Source organism: Pristis pectinata, chromosome 18, assembly GCF_009764475.1.
Source record: "Pristis pectinata isolate sPriPec2 chromosome 18, sPriPec2.1.pri, whole genome shotgun sequence".
Lineage (NCBI taxonomy): Eukaryota > Metazoa > Chordata > Chondrichthyes > Rhinopristiformes > Pristidae > Pristis > Pristis pectinata.
The window spans coordinates 9,468,330-9,474,335 of record NC_067422.1 but is presented as its reverse complement, the minus strand read 5'-3'; positions in this window follow the sequence as shown (position 1 = coordinate 9,474,335).

The following is a 6,006-nucleotide window of genomic DNA, read 5'->3' as shown; positions in this document are numbered from 1 at the left end:
ATCATGAGGTCATAGTCCATCTCAGTGTATAAGGGAACCATTCAATAGTCTTATCACAGTGGGGTAGAAGCTGTCCTTAAGTCTGGTGGTACGTGCCCTCAGGCTCCTGTATCTCCTACCGGATGGAAGAGGAGAGAAGAAAGAATGTCCCGGGTTGGTGGGGTTTTTGATTATGCTGGCTGCTACACCAAGACAATGAGAGGTAAAGACAGAGTCCAAGGAGGGGAGGCTGTTTTCCATGATGCGCTGGGTTGTGTCCACAACTCTCTGCAGCTTCTTGCGGTCTTGGGCAGAGCAGTTGCCGTACCAAGCCGTGATACATCCAGACAGGATGCTTTCTATGGTGCATTGGTAACAGTTGGTGAGAGTCAAAGGGGACAAACCAAATTTCTTTAGCCTCCTGAGGAAGTAGAAACGCTGGTGAGCTTTCTTGGCCGTGGCATCTACATGATTTGACCAGGACAGGCTGTTGGTGATGTTCACTCCCAGGAACCTGAAGCACTCAACCCTCTCGACCTCAGCACCATTGATGTAGACAGGTGCATGTACACCGCCCCCTTTCCTGAAGTCAACGACCAGCTCTTTAGTTTTGTTGACATTGAGGGAAAGGTTGTTGTCATGACACCATTCCACTAAGCTCTCTATCTCCTTCCTGTACTCCGACACATCGCTGTTTGAGATACGGCCTGCAATGGTGGTATCATCTGCAAACTTGTAGATTGAGTTAGAGCATAATCTGGCCACATAGTCATGAGTGTATAAGGAGTAGAGTAGAGGGCTGAGGACGCAGCCTTGTGGGGCGCCAGTGTTGAGAATAATCGTGCCGGAGGTATTGCTGCCTATCCTCACTGATTGCGGTCTGTTTGTTAGAAAGTCAAGGATCCAACAAGAGCATAACGGTGAAGTGTCGACCATTCTATCTGCCAAGGGAGTTCGCTTCAGCTATCCTGATGGCAGTCTACATCCCACCACAGACGGACATGAAGCCTGCACTCAATGAGCTATACTCCGTGGTCAACAAGATTGAGACAGGATACCCTGAGGACCTCTTCATCATCGCAGGGGACTTCAGTCAGGCCAACCTCAGGAGTGTGTTACCAAAATACTATCAGCACATCTCCTGCTCCACGGGTGAGCAGGAGCTTGCCAGGACCGTCACGTCCGAGCACCACAAGTTATTGATTAAGAAGCAGACCCCTCCGCCTTTAACTTTGCCTGAGGACTCTGTACGGTTCATTCGATGAATTGAGAAGTCCTCAGGTTGAATAGCAGTCAGGTGAGGCAGGTGTGAGCCATGTTTCAGTGAGACATAGTACACAACAGTCCCTCAGTTCTCTTTGGTAGGTCAGTCTTGCCCTTAGTTCATCAACTTTGTTCTCAGTGGACTGGATGTTAGCTAGTAGTATGCTGGGGAAGGGGGTCTTGTAACCACGTTGTTTCAGCCTCATCTGCAGCCCAGCCCTCTTGCCACGTTTCCGAGATACATGGCGGCGACTCTTCGTTCTTGAAGTGGAGCCACCAGGTAAGTTATTGTTTAGGGTCAGACTTGTATGACCTGGAGCGGATTCCCCTGGACTGGATGGTAAGTATCTTCTCCTTGCTAGACTTTGAAGACCTGGAATGGATTCACCTGGACTGGAAGGTAAGTGATTGCCAGTGAACCGACTTTGAAGACCTGAAGTGGATCTACCTGGACTGGGAGGTAAGCTTGGAAGACCTGGAGTGGATCCTGCTGTCTTATACTTTGAGAGCATAACCTTCGCCAAGTTCTCTCATGCTTTGAATGTTCAGGGTTTGGAACCCCAAGGACACCAGCCTGTAGCTGTGATAGTGGAACAAAATCTGACCACATACGTCCAATACTTTTCCTATCCCCAAGCTCTCTTCAGCTGCCTCATTTTATACTTGGAACAGGCATGGTAGTGTAGCGGTTAGCGTAATGCTATTACAGCACCAGTGACCCGGGTTCAATTCCTGCTGCTGCCTGTAAGGAGTCTGTACGTTCTCCCCATGACTGCATGGGATTCCTCCGGGTGCTCCGGTTTCCTCCCACATTCCAAAGACGTACGGGTTAGGAAGTTGTGGGCGTGCTATGTTGGTGCCGGAAGCGTGGCGACACTTGTGGGCTGCCCCAAGAACACTCTACGCAAAAGATGCATTTCACTGCATGTTTGGATGTACATGTGACTAATAAAGGTATCAAATCATTTTTAAATTAAGGGACAACTTTTCCAATATATAGGAGAGAAAAGCAGAGCAGTGATAGGTGGACAAAAGAGGGGAGGGAGGGTGGGCACAGGGAGATGCATGCTGGGAGGTGGGTATATGGAACAAGCTGCCAGAGGAAGTGATAGGAACAAGTACAATTACAATTTTTAAAAGACGTTTGGACAGGTTTAGAGGGATCTCAGGCAAACACAGGCAGATGGGATTAGCTCAGGTAGACAACTTGGTTGACATGATGACTTGGGCTGAAGGGCCTGTTTTCTACTGCATAACACTATGAATGAAAAGTCTGGTAACTGTTTCACACTTCAATTATTCCAAGGTATGCAAATGTCAACCACATTGTCTTCAGTACTTAGTTCTCAGCCAGATTATTAACCTGATGTTGTGAACTATTTCATCATAGTAGGGGAAAAACACATGGCCACCTTAACAGCAAGAGTGTCATTTCCTCATTTCTCAGAACATTCTCTTCCTCATTCCTGTTTTCCAGATGCCTGAAATACATTCTGTTCTTCCTCATCGGCCTTCAAATTAGTTTCAACCGCAAAGGACTTGCCTTCATACGTCACCTTGCACAGCTCAGGAGCTTCTCAAAATGTTTTGTGGTCAGGGAGGTGTTTTTAAGAACATTGCTGCTGAAGTGAGCAAAGGTAACAGTCACCTCGCACGCAGCAATATCCTACTAACAGCAATCGGATAGTTGACCAATTTGAGGTGTTGCTGAGGGATTGGCCAGGATGCCTGGGAGTTGCCCTGACCTTCTTCGAAAAGAATCCATGGTATCTTTTCACGTCCATGCACAAATGCAGATGGGGTTTTGTTTCTCTTCCAACAGTGATGCCCTCCCTTTGTACTGCACTGATGTAGCAGCTTAGAATAAGAGTTCAAATTGCACAATTGGGGCTTGAACCTCCAGCTTTCTAATTCAGAAGCATGTGACAAACTGAGCAAAGACTGACACCTCCACATGGATTTATCGAAGGTCACGAAGAAAAACATGATGATGCTGGAGGAACTCAGCAGACCAGGCAGCATCCGTGAGGAAAAGCAGGCGGTCAACGTTTCGGGTCAGGACCCTTCTTCAGGACTGAAGATAGGAAAAGGGGAAGCCCAATATATAGGAGGGAAAGCAGAGCAGTGATAGGTGGACAAAAGAGGGGAGGCGGGGTGGGCACAGGTTGGTGATACGTAGATGCAGTGACAGGCCGGTGTGGGGGAGGAGGGGAGAGCCGATCCACTGGGGGATGGGTCAAAGGGAAGGAGCGAAAGGAAAAAAAGGCTGAAAAAGAGGCTTGGAAAGGGAAGAAGGGAAAAACCATGGTGTGCCTGTGGGGGCGTAGATGCGGAGGTGACGGGTATCGATTGATGTTGTTTATGTGGACTTTGAAAAGGCTCCGTGAGGATTCACAAGGGATGAGACCACATGGAGTCTGGGCAACCTGGACTGGGAATTGAAGAGGAAGGAGACAACGAGTAGAGGCGGTGGGGAGGTAATCCTGTTGGCCGGAAGTTACTGGTAATGTCCCCCACAGATCTCAGCTTTTCACTCAATGACTTGAATCAGGAATAGTATCCGGGTGATGCAAATAAACAAGTTCTGGGGAGCAGAGAAAGATTAAGTGAGCAAGGGAAAAAAACTGTGAGATGGAACTCAGTATGGACAAGGGCATCCATTTCGAAAGATCCAAGTACTTTTGTAAAAGGCAAGGGACAAGTGAATCTCACCCTGCTGTTCTCCAAACTCCCTAACCTGCAAACTGGAGGAACAGCACCTCATTTTCCATTTTGGAACCTTGCAGCCTAACGGCATGAACGTCGAATTCTCCCACTTTAAGTAATCCCCACCCCCGCCCCCCCCCCCCCCCCACCACGCTTCTTCTCTTCTTCCCTTTCCTTCCCCCTCTCTCTCCTTACCTTTGACCCATTCCCCGGTGGATCTGCTCTCCCCTCCTCCCCCGCACCTGCCTATCACCATCTCTTACCTGCATCTACCTAGCACCTCCCTGTGCCCAGCCCTGCCTCCCCTCTTTTGTCCACCTATCACTGCTCTGCTTTTCCCTCCTATATATTGGGCTTCCCCTTTTCCTATCTTCAGTCCTGAAGAAGGGTCCTGACCCGAAACGTTGACCGCCTGCTTTTCTCCACGGATGCTGCCTGGCCTGCTGACTTCCTCCAGCATCAGAGTGTTTTTCCATCTAGGTTCCAGCATCTGCGGTCCTTTGTTTCTCTTCCCCCAACAGTGTAGCTCTCAGTGCTGCTATCCATTCTCCTACACACTGTTTCTCCAATACCGTCCACCTGGTTCCCAGCTCTGCGTTCCGCAGTCCATGGTTTCCTCTTCGGTTACGGTGTCTGCTCTCTTGAACCTCTTAGCTCTCTGTTACGGACTAGGTTACTATTGGTGAATGTCCCTTTAAGATAGTGTGTGTGGGTGTGGCGTGATAAGGACATAATGACATTTTTGGAGCAGTCGGGAGTCAGAGAGTGGAGAGAGAGAGTGGAGAGAGAGAGAGAGAGAGAGTGGAGAGAGAGAGAGAGAGAGTGGAGAGAGAGAGAGAGAGAGAGAGAGTCTCTATCGATGGATGAAAAACAGTAACTGTGCCTGTCATTACAATCCACGTATGGATTTTTGGAATAATCCAGTGGAGTCCACTTTGTTGTTAACTTACATTAACTTGTAGAGGGAAACAAGTATTTGTGTGGACGGCCACATCTCAGATGCCTTTCGGGGTGGCAGATACTTCAGAACAAAGCGGTGGAGTGGTCACTGCTGAGTAGATACTGAGGTGTCATATGGGTTCCATCGTGGAACATTTGGATTTCGTAACTACTCCCTGTGGTCTCTCTACGTTTTGTCTTCAGTCAACAGTGGTTGTTGAAGAAGCCTTTGCTCACGTTTCACCTTATGGCTTGCTGAACTGATCTTTGAGAACTATTCCTGGACTTGGAGTTTGGGAATTTGCCACACACACACTTCGAGTTTAGTTTTTGGGGTTAATGTTTAAGATTTAACATTCTTACTTCTAACATTCTAACATTTTTACTTTTATTTTTCTTATGATCATAAGTAGTTATTAATAAAATAGTTTTTAAACACTTATACACGACTCGGTGTGTTTCTTTTGTTGCTGGTACGTGACATCTCTGCATCATGCCCCATCCTCCTCTTTTGGACTGCAATCTTACTTGGCACCCACCTTTTGCCTTCCGTATTGAACAAAGTCTTTGATGAATAATGCAAAATAAGAGCATAAGATATAGAGCTGAATTAGGCCATTCGGCCCATCGAGTCTGCTCCACCATTCTATCATGGCTGGCACGAGGGGACATAATTTTAAGGTGATTGGAGGAAGGTATAAGGGGGATGTCAGGGGTAAGTTTTTTTTTTACACAGAGAGTGGTGGGTGCATGGAACGCACTGCCTGCAGAGGTTGTGGGGGCAGATACATTAGGGACATTTAAGAGACTCTTGGATAGCCACATGAATGATAGAAAAATAGGGGGCTGCGTGGAAGGGAAGGGTTAGATAGATCTTAGAGCAGGATAAAATGTCGGCACAACATTGTGGGCTGAAGGGCCTGTACTGTGCTGTAGTGTTCTATGATTTCTTTTTCAACCCCATTCTCTTGCCTTCTGCCCATAACCCTTAACCCTCTTACCAATCAAGAACCTATCAAACTCTGCCTTAAATACACCCAATGACTTGACCTCCACAGCCCTCTGTGGGAACGAGTTCCACAGATTCACCACCTTCGACAAATGTATGTTCTATTGCAA